The 17,480-nt window shown below is 34.5% G+C and overlaps 1 long non-coding RNA gene across 1 annotated transcript; it reads left to right on the top strand.

The window, feature by feature from the left end:
• Positions 1-14,124: 14,124 nt before the first annotated feature.
• On the top strand, positions 14,125-16,137 carry LOC149255589 (uncharacterized). Its single transcript, XR_016267249.1, has 2 exons — positions 14,125-14,946; positions 15,058-16,137. It is a non-coding gene; the product is annotated as an uncharacterized LOC149255589 (long non-coding RNA).
• The last annotated feature ends 1,343 nt before the right edge of the window (positions 16,138-17,480 follow it).

The following is a 17,480-nucleotide window of genomic DNA, read 5'->3' as shown; positions in this document are numbered from 1 at the left end:
GACGAGCCAACATAAAAAGTTTTGTTAGGTGGAATTTCTTTTCTTCTTTATTACCACCCCAGATAAAATTAGCAGCTAATATGCTATGTTTATGAAAAATGGATGGAGAAATTAAGAAAAGGTGAGCCTAGTAGACCATAATTTGAACCAGAACAGCTTGAGTAAGAATCGCTCTGCCAGCTATGGACAAACATTTGAATTCCCATCCGACAATTCTATTGTAAAAATGCTCGTGGATCCACATCCAATCAGCAATGGAGTAGCCCACAGGGTTTAGATGGAAGCCCAGGTATTTCAGGCCCGCATTTAGGGGAAAAGATTTGATATTGAAAAGTTGGGATAGGAAGGAAATGAGATCACCATGAATGTTCTCCAGATGGAAGGATGATTTGCCATCATTGATACACATACCCGTCGCCTTTTGGAACTTTCCCAGAATTTCATGTAAACAAATCCATGATACTTTACAAAGCATTGCTGATAGAAGGAAGTCGTCAACAAATAAATTGTGTGATATGGAGATGTTCTTGCTGATAGCTAAAGGTCTACATCTCTTATCACGAACTGCCCTTTTAATGTGGAGACTCAATGAGTCCATGACAAGGATGAAAAGGAGTGGAGACAAAGAACAACCCTGCTGCAGGCCTCTGGTTGTCGAGAAAAGTGGGGAAGTGCTACCATTTATGAGGACTGCATAGTTCACATCCACCACACATGCCATAATCAAATTGGAACTTTTGTTGTTTAGGCCGATTTTGGATAGTAGGCACCTAAGGAATCCCCAATCAACACAATCGTATGCTTTTTTAAGATCTATTTTTAATAATGCAGCATCAATCTTCCTGTTATGAATAGAATGGAGACATTCTTGTGTGAGAGCGACGGCCTCCAATATGTTGCGATCCTTAAGGAAACCATGCTGTTCAGGGGACAAATGAATAGATAAAATATTCTGCATCCTAACAGCAATCATTTTGGAGATAATCTCATATAAAATGCTACATAGGGATATGGGTCGAAAGTCCGTAAATGTTAGGGATTTCTGATTTTTGGGGATTAAAGCAATATATGTGGAAGAGACATTACGGCTTATAGTTCCATTGATCCTGGAATCCTCCACCATTTTAAGAAGATCATTCTTAAATAGACCGAAAAAGTGTATGAAAAAAATCTATGGACCACCCATTCGGAATAGGACATTTGTCCTTTTGGAAAGATTTCATGATAGCCAACAACTCCTTTTTAGATACCACAGAATAAAGAAGATCATTTTGTACTCCATCAAACATGGTTGGATATGGCTCAATACCCCATAGGATGTCCTCAAAATCACTGCCCCCATTCCTGCTATATGCTTTTTGAAAATATTTAACAGCTTCCTTAGAGATCTCATCCTGTGTGAAGAGCGAGATTCCTTCCTCATCCTTTATCTCCCATATAGAATTTGCCTCTCGACGCTTATTTGCAAATATGTGAAAGAATTTCGTATTTTTGTTACTCTCTTGGAGCTATATGGCTCTGCTTTTTAATCGCCAGGAGGCCTCTCGATTGCAAGGATTTTTTATTTTTTTCCTCCAATTCCCATATTTGAGAACTCACAGCCAACGACATATGGGAGGCATTAAAATGAATAGATAATCTTTCCAATTTTTTGTTAATATCCTTCAGAGCATTTCTGTTGGAAATCAGTTTTTTCATGCTGCCATCCTTTAACTCCTCTCCTAAGGGCCAACAGACGATCCAAGAATGAATCCAGACTATCTTCAGAGGATTGCCATGATTCTCAGATCATTTTATTGAATTGATCATCTTCAAGCCACACTTGATTGAATTTAAAAGGATACCCATACCTATGACCTAAAAGATTCCATTAGATGGAAATGGGCCTATGGTCTGAAATGAAAGTGGGAATAATTTTCACCGATGGGATGCCAAAACGATCACTCAATCAATCATGGATGAGATATCGATTGAGTCTCTTTTCAAGGAAGGCATCAAAAAGTCTCCCATTGTCCTAGGTGGGATCCATTTTTCAGGTAGAACATCCACAAAATTGTGTTGAAGAATGGCTTCTCTTAACAAACCACCCAGATGATCATTTTTTTCTGCCATTCCCCCATATTTCATCATTAGATAGAGTACACTTTAGATCCCCCCCAATCAAAAGAGAGTTAATTTCAAAAAATTCAGAAGATAGAAAGCGATTCCAGAAGGGAATTCTCTTTTTGTATGGGGCGTAGACATTTAGGATATGTACTGGCCCCGGAGAACCTCTAATGTATGCAAGTAGGATAATGCCAGCAAAGCAATTGAAAGCAACCACTGAGATCCATGTCGGGTCCCACATAACCGCCAGACCACTAGAAAGGCCAATAGCTCTCGTTGCAACCATATGCCATGAGGGGAACATTTTCCTAAAATAGGATATAGATACTTGACAGTCACGCATAGTCTCTTGGATTAGGAGGATCTTTGAATTAGAGGATCGGAGAATATCCTTGAGAGCCAAAAATTTTGGGTCTGCCCCAAGCCCTTGAATATTCATCGAGATAATACTAATCATTTTGACACATCCTCAGGCATGCATGCTCTAAGCGACCCCTTGTCAGTGATTTCCTTTACAACAATTTCAGAAATAGGGATGTCAACCAAGGAAAGGTCTCGTATATTTAGATCCCACCCACCCTTCCTACCTCGGAAGTGCCTGCTTCCCCTGTTCTGTCTATGTCTTACAGTTATATTTCCAACCGAGGTTGGGCTGATAACAAGGGAAGGAGACCAGATATGCTTATGAATCGTTAGAGGCTGAAGTTTCAAGGATTCTCGTTTAAGAAGGAGATCCAAATCACATTCAAAAGAGTTAATGGGCGATGATTCAGGAGAATTAAGAGAGTAATGGAGATACAAGGAGCTTTACCTTTAATGTCAGCCATGGATTTCAAAGGCAAGGGGATGGATGGCAAGGGTGGGGGGGATGAGATTCTGAGAGATGGAGGTGGCTGATTAGATGGAGATTGAGGAGATGAAGAAATGTATGTAATATGAGAGGCAGAAGGGTAGTCCTGTGAGGGATGAGGGATAGAAGGGGGAAGATGAATAACATTATCCTGATTAGGTTCAAGGGGCACGGGGATGATGGAGAATATAGGTTACCTTGCCAATGGGGAAATAAGAGATGGACTCGGGGACAAATTCTTGGATGAGGTTCGATTACGGCTGCACTCCTCCATATTGGGACTGTGATAATTATGTATGAATTCAACCGATTGAGATCTCTTCAGGGATAGACTTGAAGAATGTCTCGGGGAAAAGACTCAAGGAGAAGAGCGATGGGCTATCCCAAATCTAAGATCACGATCAACATCATGGATATTGTGGCATTTATGATCTACTGTGACATCTCTTGAGGGACTTATAGGAATATTTTCAGAATGAGTCTTTCCCTTATGAAAGCTACCTAGACAACGAGGGCAACAAAATTTTAGATGGCCGGTTTTGTGACATACTACGCGCCTGAAAAGAACACCCCAATAATCCAGCCTCTGCTGGATATTGGAACAATCCCATGAGAGGTCTATATGTTCAGGGAAACCCCCTTTGAATTCATTTTTGATAAGAACCCAAGCAACCCGCTTTTCCTTAGCTCTGAGGCACTTAGGGTCAACATAGATGAATCGCCCAATCACATTTCCAATATCCGCAAGGGTCTTCCTCGTCCATAGTTCAATAGGAAGACCCGGTAGTTTAAGCCAGATAAAATTATTCTAAGGGGTACAACGGAGGGGGTTGAAACCAATGAACCATTTATGCAAAGAGAGGAAGCTTCTCTCATATACCCATGGACAAGCCAGGATAATCTCCAAATCACGGTCACAGAGTAAATGGAAGTTGTACTAGTTATTCATGAGTTGGATGATGCTCAGGATATACACCAATAGAGAATTCCATTTAGAACCAATTCAGGTTCTCATTTGGGCATCCTCCATGGCCGGGAAATTCCAACGACCAACTAGGGCCCTCTTTTGTAGACTAGCAATTCTGTTGGATAGAAAGGAGTAGTCCAGGGAAATAGCCATAGGCGGTGGGGATAGTTTCACAAGTCTCTGATTATTTCGACGCGGCGGAATACCAAGGTCAACACCATATGGAAACTGGTTGGAATTAGAAGGGAGGGGAATAATTCATTTTCCAGAGTGGATTTCCAATCAGCATTGATGTTCGATTTGGCAAAAGATTTCTCCGCAGCCATGGTGGCCCACATCATGGCTGACGTAGCAAACGTGTCAGAAAAAGTCTCCATTTAATGAGGACGGACACCAATACTAAATGAGTAAAAGACAATTATCCCAAAAGAGATAGAGGGAAAGGATATGGAACCAACAGAATAAATAGAAATAGGACTATTCCGATGTCCGGAAGACTATAAGTCAATAGTTAATAAAGGAATGACAGGGAAGACAATAGTACGATAGGTACGAGAGATAAAACTCCAGGCAATATGTGAGAATGACGGCCTATGAAGATATCAGAATATGGATACTGAATCCTAGGAAGCTTCATAATCTAACAATAATTATGAAGAGAGAAAAAAACGACCCAGGAAAGGTGTATGGAAATATTCAAAGACGACGGCCCACATTTAATGGAGAGTGGAAAAATATCCCGTTCCATCTTACGTCATGGTCATCAGACTACCGGAAAAAATATTGGCCAAAAATTCAAGCTAGAGAAACCAGGTGAGGCCGAGGGAAAGGGAAGAAGCGAGCCAAGATGAGTTAAGGGTAGCACGGGCAAATGATGCAACAACAGAAGCAGTATTTGCATATACACCACCATGGACCAATCTTAATGCAGAAGTCAGAGCATGGTTTAGAAATAAAAATATATTGCTTGAGTATAGTAAAGGGAACCCATAACCAGTTAAGGAAATATGACTAGAACATAAGAGCTCATGTATATACGGTTACATGAAAGCGATATCAATAACAGATTCCTTGTTCCCCATGGAAGGATAAAACATCGAAATTAATGCCACCCTAAGGCCTTATAGGATATTAGAAATATCCCTGGATATGAACCGACTAAGCTTTTATCTTAGAGAAAAAACTATATTCAAGAACATAACAGTTCCACTATAAGATGAAAGACAACAAATCATTTATATCGAATTATAGAATGAAACAGAGATATAGCTAAATGCCCTAAAATTGACATGAAATTTGTAGATGATGGAAAACTTGAAAGCAACCTGCACATCTTCCTTCAATGTCCTCAATCTCTTTTGATATGGAAAAAATTGGCTGCCCATTTTGGCTTTGGCAGATCCACATTCCCATCCATCATGGAAGCTTTTGTATGGTGGGGTAATATGAAGATCTAATGGAGGCCTAACCCCTTGCTGACCATATGGGCCATATGGAAATGGCAGAACATGTCCCTCTTTCATTCAAAGATGAATAACTATGATTCTGTATTTGAATCCATTCTCACTCAATACAATTCTTGTCATATCTCCAAAAAATCCATGACAATGAGTGGAAGAATGGCTATCTCTGTGGGACCCTTCGGGGTCCCTCGGGTCTATTTTGATGGGGCGGCCCAAAACGGTTGTTGTGCTTGCGGAGTCCATATTATTCCTATGGAGGGTCAACATATTGAAATACTTTGTAACGGAGGCAAAGGATTGAATAATAAAGCTGAGGTTAAGTCGTTAGCAGGTCTACTCACTTTCTATGATTTTCTCAACATGCAAGGCCTACAAATATTTGGAGACTCAAAGGTTATAATCAATCATGTTCCTATTCACGTCATAAAAATATCAACCTTTAGGGATAGCTGGACAGAATCGAACCACTAAGGAACCACAAAAAGGACTATACTATCGCCCATATTGATCGGGGAAAAAACCAAGTTGCTGACATGCTATCAAAAAAAGGCATGCTTTCTCAAAATGGAGTCTGGTTGATGAGTATAACAGTGGGGGACATAACTCATCATATTCAAGAATTTACTATGCCGGGTATATAACTCTCTCTCTCTCATCTTCAACAATTTGGTATGTAACATGTCCCCTATTCTAAGATTTTATGTTCTGTTTTGGTATTACAATTTTCTAGTCCTATTTTCATCTATTGATGCTGCATATTTTGCCTCTTTTATTCCAGAACTTTTGATGGAAAATTGTAGTCATTTGACTATGTATTCGACTTTTCTAGTCTAAAATCGACATACCTATGTGTTTATCGGTGTAATATTATGATGTGCTGTTTCTTTATTATAATGAAATGACAACACTCTAACTTTTTCGTGCTGGAAAAAATAAATGTGATAATTGACCAAATCACTCTAATCGCAAGTGCATAAATGTCAAAATAAATCGAATATTTAAATAAATACACGATTTAGATGTGCTACATAAAGGCCAAGATAAAAAGATATATATTATGTTTATTAGGCATTAATCACAAGTTATGTTTATAAGGTATTGGTTGCAGATGGGCTCCTTAAATGACTAGAGTCTGGGAGCCTGTTATCCTTCAATGATGCCCTCGTAGAAATTTATTCACACATTTCATATCACTTCGCTTCATCCGAGAACAACTATTGTCTTTGCCTTTTGTCATGTCACTTCGTTCCATCTGTCCGCCATCTATCCATTTACTTTTTAATTAAAAACTGAAACATTGTTCGCTTTTATTATCAAATATTCAAATGTTAATTTGCTTTAAAGGCTTATTTTATTGGTTGGGATGGGATAAGAACTGGCTCACTCACTCACTTCATTATTAAGTACTTTAGTCTGATTTTTTGGATTTTTTGGATTTTTTGGTGTTTGAATTTGGCAGAAAAATTTGAAGTAAAATTTTGATTTGTGTTATTTAAATTGGTCTTTTAATTATATATATGGATTCAGCCCTCTGAAAAATTCTTAGGGAACTTGGATTATGTATGAGTTACTCATCAAACTTGTGATTTCAATAAATTCATGCCAAATTTACAAAAAAATAAACCACAAAAACCAACTAGAAAAATTTCCAAAAAATCAAAATAAAAACAACTCTTAAAAAAATGAATCAACCTTAAATACTTCCCCTACTTCATTCCATCAAATATAAGAACCTAACCATTTGACTAACAACCACCTTGTTGACTTTCAAAGACCTATCAACTAAGACCCTTCACCATTATAAAACAATCATGGCTGTCAATTGACTCCCTCTCTCCGGATGGTTAGAAGTATTCTATATGGTATTTCATCTTTTCTGGTTAAAATATTTAAACATGTTTATATCTAATTTAAAATATCTTCAAATAAAATATTCAATCTGGTTTTCTAATTTAAAATATCTTCAAATAAAATATTTAAACATGTTTTCTAATTTAAAATATCTTTCAATAAAATTGATATATATAATAGTTAGAATAAATTCATTTTATTGGTAAAAAAACATCATTTATCTATCAAGAAACTTTGGTGCACTCAATTTTCAGCAAACATAAATCCAGGCTTCAAACATTACAAACAATCTAATACTCAAAATATATATTGCAGAAGGTATATCAAAGCTCTAGCAAAGACATCTATGTGAGCAGCAAGTGATATATTCTATTCCACATTTCAAACAATACAAACAATCTAATACTCAAAATATATATTGTAGAAGGTATATCAAAGTTCTAGCAAAGACATCTATGTGAGCAAGAAGTGACACATTCTATTATTAGTAGATATGTTTTTTTATAGTATAATTATGTATACATGGTTTTATTAATCTATATTTACGAGTTTAGATTCACACATTGTTGTAAATTTGTTTTTATTATTATAATTATTAGATGTCAATATAGAAATAAGTAAGAATTTGAATATTTATTAATATAAATATAAATTTAATATAACATGTTTTGATAAGTGATATACATTTAGATCTTTACATAATATACTATTAAATTTTTAAATAAATTTTAATTTATAATCTATTACTTAAAAATATTTTAAAATATTAGATAGAAATTAAATTTTTACTATCTACTTAATAATTATTATTCACTTAAACTTAATATCTCCCACCATGCACTTAATATCTCCCACCATGCATCTTACCTTTAATGTTATAGTATCTTCTCTTTATACAAAAAGAATGTAAATAGTTGAGAAAAAAACAAAATTCTTTTTCATCTATAATTTTGATTTAATAGTTTTAATAGAGATGGCTGCAATTTGGTCCATTCATTATTATTGGTTCAAATCTTATAAATAGCTTAACCAGTAATTCGGTATGTATATATTTCACTGTCGAAGTTCCTGTCGTTACTTTATCGTGCTGTGGCCTGTCATTCCTTAATAAGACGAGCTAACCACGTGAACTTTGAGGCTGATGGATCAACCGTTCATGTCAATGGCAGCACCACGCCAAACAATCTGTCATCTGCATATGCCTTTACAATATGGACACTTGTTTCAACTTTAGACTCATTCAATCAGTAAATAAAATATCCTTGGAAAATATATTTATTTTTGATTGATGCTTAATTTTTTGGGATAAAATTTACTTTATTAGTAAATTGTTTATTATTTAACAAAATGTTTAAAAGATTCATGTTGGTGTTAAGGTTTTTTCTCAAGATTCGAAGGTTTAATATGATTTTTTAATATAAATTTTCATATAAAAATGGAGTTGTTATACACTATTCAACCATATATATAATGCTTAAAAGATTTACAACATGGGTATTAAGATTTGTTTTACAAGATTCAAAAATTTAATATGATTTTTAACACAATTTTTCATATAAAAATGGAGTTAATATACATTAATCAACCATATATATACATAATGTGATTGATATATACATTAATAAACATATATCATATTAATAATTATAAAGTGTATGGTAAGGATTTAATATTAATTAATATATAATTATAATAATTAAGTTATAATATTATAATTATAATATATTAATACATAAGTTTTAATATTAAAATTATGTTTTTAATATTATTATATTATGATTATAATATATTATAATTAATATTAAAAATCCAATATTAAAAATTTTAATATTAAACTCAATATTATAAATCTAATATTAAAAACCCTCATATTAAACCCAATATTATTAAGCATGGGAGTTGGGGCAATTTTTTTTTTGGCTTGAACTTTATTATTTAGCTTTCAGTTTTGATTAAGAATTAATCTTCTTAACTATGAATGTTTCTATGACATATGATAATTCAACCATGAGAAAAATATGATGAATGCTCATAGAAGTGATAGGGAAAATGACAAAGAGTAAAAGATGGTTTATGATGCTCACTTACATGATGAATGTATGTATGCATCATAAAGGAAGGTTGTAGATACGAGTAGCATCCTACTCAAGTCAAGTGAGCCCATTTTAGGTGCTTGTGTAGTATGATCATGTGGCTCATGTATGAACATATGCAAGATTTTGTGTGTTAGAGAGATATATGAAGCAACTATCAAGAATGTTGATTCCATGAGATATGGATATCAAGGTACACTTAACTTCCAATTATGTCATTTTAATGTTCATTCTTATGCAATTAGGAATGATTTTACTTTTTTTATGCATACCTATGAGAATATATGAGAATCACTTTAGGCAGGTGCTCTTGGAGCAACAATAAAAGATAGTTGTTACAACACCCTATTATGTTGTTGCAACACTTTTTGGTTGCAACAAATCCGTTATATCATGAGTGTAACACCCAAGGTACCTTAGTGTTGCTATTCTCGTTGCTGCAAGACAGTTGAAGAGCACGTGTTGCAACTCCCACTATGGAGAAAGCACCAAACCACCATTCGATATGATGGGCCACCTCAGTGTATTTCACTCATATTTCTGAAGGCATGAAACTACCCGAGGCCGCGGGTGAACCACTGATGGTATTACTTGTTCCATGCGATTAACTGCACATTAATGGTGCACGTACCGTCGAGTTAATTCCTTTGTAGTCCATGTGTGTTACCTTTAATGCCTTGATTAAGGTATATTAAAGCAAATTGTATGGGTTATTTTTCTCATTATCTTTAGGAAGGAAAGCAAGCAAAAGAGTAAAAACTCATAGTTTATAGGGACAAATAGGAAAGCATTAATTAAAAGTATTTAAGCCTCACCATACTCCATTTTCCACAATAAGCTTTATTAAAATGTGCCTAGGAAGCGAGGAAGGCTTTCAAAGAAAGTTCTTTACAAAAAGGATGTGTCAAAATCGATAATTGATAAAGATAAAGACCTTTCAACCCTAGCTTGATTAGTAAAATCCCAGACAACCTTCATTCTAAAGTTGAGAAATTCAATGAGCATTCTGATATGTTCCATATATGGGAAAGCAAGCTCCCTCAAGCTATGTTTTCCCAAAGCTTTCCTTTCCCTGAATTAGTGCATTTATGTGTTGAATTTTACAACCGTGCTCAAATGGCTTTTAAAGATAGTTAGGGTTATAGGTGGTCCTTTCGGTCGTAGAGAAAGACTTAATCAAAATTCTTATTTTTCCTATTAGTTATAAACTCATTAAAGAAGATGATGTTGAGTATCACTTCAAAACCCTCGTTGATACCCAAAAAACCAAGTATCTAAGGAAATTGATAAATGAGCAAGGAAACATTAAAGAGTTTAGACTTCCTTTGAAGAGGGAAGTGTTCAATGGAACTACTAGAGAACTAATATCCATGATCAATGTGGTTTTACGTTGTTGTGATTATCTGTGTGTTGATTCAATCAACTTAGGCATTATACATAAGATTTCATTATTTACCAGGTTTAATTTTCCTTTATTTATTGCTAGTGGGATTCATGACTAGCTTACATTGTTGTAAGAAGAAAGGACTTTCAAATATAATTCTTACATTGTTTATCTTCTATTATCTCTGTAGCCCTCCCATTTTGAGTACTTAGTGCTACAATATAGAAATTAGTTAGGGGAGGAGAAATTTCCCTTTGAATGGATACATGTTGTAGTATTCATCAATCAACCTTATGGTTATAAGATATTCGTTTACAAATTCATGTCCACATTTTATAGTCTAGTCTAAATTAGTCATCCTCCTCTAAGAATCCCTAATTAATGCAAGTTTCACTTGCATATGAATCGAAAGTTAAAGTGTGGATTTTGGTACATTGAACAAAGCTACACAATTTTTAGAATCTACGGTGTTGAGATTAAGCTATATAGGCTCCTTATGTATTTAACCCCTCAAGTTTTTGCTCTAGATTATATTTGATAAATAATTCATTCTAATGGCTTACATTTTACATCTAAGGGAAAGAAATATACTTCCAATATCCCCCTTGAATTGTTTTATTTTACTATTAATTCACATACAACTCTCCCAATTACTGAAAACATGTTAAAGACTTTTGTGTTTTAAGAAGATAAAGAATGGAAATATGACCCATGTTAGGTTATTTCCAATATGAGGATATCAATAAAATTTTCTCCTTATTTTCACTCTCCCACAAAGGATAAAGTAAAAAAGGTTAACAAAGATATATGGACTCAAAGTTCTACAATAAACCCTAGCCAAATGTCTATTACAAAATCTCAAGGAAATAGCCTAAAACATCCCAATATTGTTAGAAAATATGCAGAAGATATTTTGGATGTTGATATCCCCCTCCCTCCAAGAAAAAGACTAAAAACAACAATTATTTATGATAGAACACTATTAATTATTCATTGTACTTCTAATGAATAGTATGACATTCTTTTAGAAATGTTATCACAAGAGAAATGTTTCAAGGAGATGGTCAAGGGAATGATGTATTCTTAAGCCAAAACTGCAATTATAAAGAAGTATGGCTTGTGGCATGAGGGCTACTACATTGCACAAATCCTGTCTGTGTGCTATATCTCCTATCTCTCTCATATATTTTTGCTCATATGCAGAACAAATGCAGTCGAAAAGAATGGAACCTCTTTTCCTTCAAGTGGCCCAATTATACCACAACCCAATAACCTACTAGTGGCTAGGTTTGACTACCTCACCTCTTAACCAAAGTTACAATGTCGACTATTCTAGAGTATTCTTCATCATAATCATGTGCCCAACCCATTTTCCATGAGTTGTGGGGTTGACGTGGCATCCTCTCAAGTTATGGTGGTGAAAATAGGAAGGTCAAATTCCATGTCGCATAACTTTTGCACACAAGCTCCAATTGAGGCGATTTTTGCACCATTGGAAAAGTATGTATCTGTAGAATATGAAAAAATGGTTTTGCAATAGAGAAGGTTAACCCCCCAAAATTATCATTTAATACCTCAAAATGCTCCCTGAAACTTTTAGAATACAATTTTCCAAACTAGGCCCCAGTGGTAAAAATGGTCTTGTGAGTTTATTCCTCCACTTTTTCCACTTTGAAATCATTGATATGGATGAAAAATAATATAATGATCCAATCTAGATAAGTAAGGAACATATATCACAAGAAGTACAACAAGAAATTGAGGATATTGAGTAGGTGGTAAATAAGCATGAAGATATATCATAAAGAGAGGTGCTTGAATCCATCTCTCATTGCATATCTAGTTTGGGCTCAGAAAGATGGAGGTGCAACGAATATCTACTCACTGTGGAGTTGTATTGGTAGCTCAAAGAAATGTTGGGGAAATTCTCATTTGACCAGAATGAAAATCGAGATGAGTTCCTCCTCAGCATGGAGGAACAACACTTACTCTATGAAATTATGGATTGGTGACCTCTTGCACAAACATATGTGCACGGGAACTCATAATTCATGTCTCATCATTTCGATAACCTATTTTGTTGATGCCGTTTAGTTGGTTTTTCTTGCTACAACGTATAGGCATATGTTTTTGGTTTTATGTTAAGCTAGTCCATAGGACCATGTAGCGCACTTTTTGGTCTTGTTTTAGCAGAAATATCATAAATACTTTGTCAATTTTGATGAACTCTTGCTCAAGCCTCATATTCAACCTTTGGTCTAGTTTCCACACAAACAAATCATGATAACAATGTGCATAGCTTTTTGATCATATGTAACGTAAATAATTATATTAAAAATATTTTAAGGTTTAAAGTATTAATAATATAGATCTACAAAGGACAATATAACTTTATTTCCTGTCAACACATTTACATGGAACATAACAAGTGTGCTAACAGGCTTTCCAAGGAGGCCACGATACTACCCCGAGGCCTATGGATGATCCAGGAGCAGAATGGGGCTGAATATTACCAATATTACCGTCGTCCCTACATCGATCGAGCATATCCAAGGTTGGACATGCCCTAAAATTTTCTTATGATATCTATCAGTTGTTTCCTACTTTATAGCAATTTATGTAAATATATATGTATTTACTTTATCTATGCATATCACACTTGTTGAACAGCCTGAGAGGTGAACATGTACAATTTTTTTGGAATGGCTCTGGCCATAACTTATATTTTTTGACACCTATCTAACTTTGGCCATAGGCCAACAGTTGTGCATATGCTTAGGCATCGACCATATGTAATTTTTCAAATTAATAAAAAATTACGATTTTTTCTTGAGAAAAAAATAATATAAATGAAATAAAAAAAATTATCCTAATATAAATAAAATATAAGTTACTAAATTTTATTATATGATGTAATTTTCTTATAAATAAATATGGTGAAAAATAATATAAACATATTATTTTTTAAATTATATTTTTGTTTTAAATAAAACATTTAATTTAAATTTGATGCTCCCATGTAAATTATATGATGTAATTGTTTGTTTCCAATCTTCCAATATTTGTGTGAACCATATCCTCACATATTTTTTTCTTTAGAGTAATTTAATTATTATATTGTTTTATTAAAATTTCATGCTAAATCATGAATTTTCTCTTTTAAAATGCGTTGTGTAATACATAAATAAATTTGAGAACCAAAACATTGAAATTATAAAAGGTTTAAAACGCAGTAACAAATGATAGAAAATAGAGCTGTATTTTTCCCGTACAATGATGGGCAAAGAACTCATTTCCCAGTACAATAATTGCAAAGATCCTTTTCTCACAATTTTAAAAAATTTACTCCTTATAATAATAAATCACGGGCTTCAAAAGAAACCGATGGAAGCTTTTCTGACAGAATTTGGAAGGATTTTATTTAAAGGTATTTTATTTTAAGATTTAAAGTATTAATAATATAGGAAAAAAATTTCTCCTAATATAAATAATAGGTTACTGAATTTTATTAGCTGCACCGTGCTCCATATCCATATCAAGCTCCCTCGCACACCTGCTGTAGAAATTGGACACCAAAATCATTTGTACGGTTTTCTTTAAGGATGTGGTGCAGAAGATTTCAGCGTCTTCCATAATTTCCCCACTTGAAGAGGGAGCCAAAGAGACCAGAAGTAAATTGAGAATGCTTCTGATCTCTCCTCCTTTTTGAATGGAAGAACAGGGAAACTGCCCCTTCCGGTCTTTAAAGTGTTCCAACACCTCTGGTATTAATGTATAATGTATTGACCAGCAATGTCTGGAAGAAATTTCAAAGCTTGGAGGTTGGAGGGGCAGCATTGTTGCTGATCCGAAGTCAACTGTCTTAGGGTTTCGAACTCTTCAACGACATGGATACCAGGTGTTTCAGGTATAGAACCACATCTTATTAACAAGTCACTACCTGTAGATATTGATTGTTAATATTTAATATCAGAGGTATTGGAATACTTCAAAAACCAGAAGGTGCAGTTTCCCCGATTTTCCATTCAAAGAGTTGGGGAGAGTCCCCAATTTAGTTGGGACGTCCTTCGTTCAAGTGAGGAAGTTATGGAAGAGGCTGAAATCCTCTCCACCACATATTTAAAAGCAGCCGTCCAAAAGATTCCGCCTCCAGTTTTACGGCACAGGTGAGGCAGAGGGCTTGATATGCAGCACTTCAAACAGATCTTTAAATAAAATCCGTCCAAGTTCAGGTACCCTCTGTTATTTTACATCTGTTTACATCTACATCTGAAGTTTTTAGTGATTTCTTTAAAGAACCCTCAAACATTGAAAATTTTCACTAAAGGGTTTTGGATTTACAGAAATGGCCGTGACCCCTAGAGCCTTCTGCCTCGCCTTGTTATCTTTGGAACAGCAGCAACCAGATTGCCGTGTGTAGCAAAGGGTATTGACGAGCCGGAACTTTAGCCAGATGCTGTGCTCAGGTTTGGCGGGGTTGTTCTGCGGGAGATCCGAAAGTTTCCAGATTGTGATGAAGACGATTGCCAAGTGTCTGATAAAATGCCTAATCAGCAGTTGACAATGACAATGAAGGCAGCTCGGAAGTCTGCCCCGGCAACGGCTGGATGAAGAACCCCATAGGCTCAGATCTGTCATGATTGTTCTGCGTGAGGTCCGAAAGCTTTCATATTGTGATGGAAATGATTGCCAAGACAAAAGGGCTGAAGCGTAAGAATTTGATGAATTATCTGACTGCTAAGTCTTTGATGGCTGGTAATTGTTTGAAATAATGCATTTGAAGTGTTTCAAGAAATTCTTGTTCAGCAATTATTTGAGCCGATCGTGATGCCAAGTAAGGATTTCAGTCTTTAAGATAAAGATGATATAAGGAAATCCTTCTGCATAGGATTTCAGGCTATGATAATGATGATATACGGACATCCTTATGCATGCGGGGGAATTTAACATGATGTAGTTGATTTATGAATTTTTTTTTAAAGTTATTTTATTAATTTATAATAGAATTGGTGTATCATTTTAGGATATATTTTGATTGTAAATGAAATGGGCCTGGTTAACCGTCTTCACCTCTTTGGATGGCTAAGCTGAATCATGTTTTTTCGGAGCTCAATGAACCAGATATCTTTTCAGCATATCCCCTGTTCCAGGAATGTCCAGGCTGATCTCCTCTCTAAGGATGGTCTTGGCATGCAGCCAGGTCTATGCTCTTTATCAGTGATGCCTGATGGAATCTCCTTTCTTATTCAGGATTTCAGTATCAACTGAATGTGACTCCTCTCCATAGTAAGGCAAGCTAGTTCTCTGAGCTTCAGTTCTATACGAATGTGACTTATCAAGTTTTCCTTAGTGTCTTTTTACTTCTGCTGCTGAATGTACTGAATCTAATCTGTTAAGAAGATATGGGTAAGGTTTTTGCTTCAGGGTTCTGTGAATTGGATAAATCTGTTCCACTATATAGTATATGGTTTTGGGCATCTCATAGCCCCAAAAAAATGTAATGTATTGCAGATCTTTATATTTCCTTAATATAAATCCATGATGTTTTTTTTTCTCTGAAAAAATCTGGAATTTGGTGATATAATTTTGGGTAAGAATGTGATTCTTTTATTTAAAATGTGTTTTTAGTGAATAATTTCTTTATTTAAAATGTGTTTCTGAATGTATAATAAGTGTTTTTTATAAGGTTAAATGATGGAAGGATATATTTTGGTTCTATGATTATTATATAGGCATAATCTGGAATTTGGTGATAAAGTTTGGGCAAGAATGTGATTTCTTTATTTAAAATGTGTTTTTGAATGAATAATTTTTTTTATTTAAAATGTGAGTTTGAATGCATAATGGATTCAATGCCATGAAAAGTCCATAGAGCATAAGGATTTTGCAAACAACTCAACATTATGATTTTAAGAAATCCTTGCCAAAATATAGACTACACTTTATCATATAGGTAAAAATCCAACTCTTATATTGACATCCTAATGTGGTGGGCATTGCAGTACCTTTTAGGATGCAATGGCTCATGCTTTGAAGCTTTCACTTATTTCTAGTGTCTATATCGTAAAACAAAATGAAGAGGTGCTAATGATGGAGATCACAGCATTATAGGTTACTTATCCACATTCTTTATATAACAAAATTGCTGCTATTTAATGGGTTTTGGCTTTTCAATATTATGTTATATAAGTGGATTCATTAATCTTGGACAAAGATTTATGAAATTTTTCTTTCTTCAATTTTTTTTATCATGTTGATTATTAGAGTTTTTGAGAATGGTCCTTGGTTTTGGGGAAACACTAGGTTTTTCATATCTCAGTTTCCAGATTTAGATCCTCTATGTTTGTTACTACAATCCTAGTTTAGGTTCATCTTTCTACTTTACCATCACATTTATGACATTTATCCATGTTTAAGGATATTGTGAACTCCTTAGGCACTTAAAATCAAATCAGATCTTGAGAGAACTTTGATGCAACTATGTACATATGTTTATGTTTATACTTGTGCGAAGATAAACCTTGAAAAGGCCTTTTATATAGAATGCTTATGAAATTATGATTATGAGAACACAACATTGCATTATTGAATATGTCATTTCTTAGGCCTTCTACAAGCTACATGTCCCTAAGCTCAAGTTCATCATCTTGGAAAAGAATGACAAAAAATGAAATGGATTGAATTTTCTAAAAATTGAAGAAATCATAGGTATCAATTAAGGGATTCAGATGAAAAAAAATGAAATAGATAGAATTTTCTAATAAAT

Source organism: Pinus tabuliformis, chromosome 7 (genome assembly GCF_031772625.1).
Source record: "Pinus tabuliformis cultivar Carrire ecotype Pingquan chromosome 7, CPIR1, whole genome shotgun sequence".
NCBI lineage: Eukaryota > Viridiplantae > Streptophyta > Pinopsida > Pinales > Pinaceae > Pinus > Pinus tabuliformis.
The sequence above is the reverse complement of the archived record's forward strand: the minus strand, read 5'-3'. Positions and strand labels throughout refer to the sequence as shown.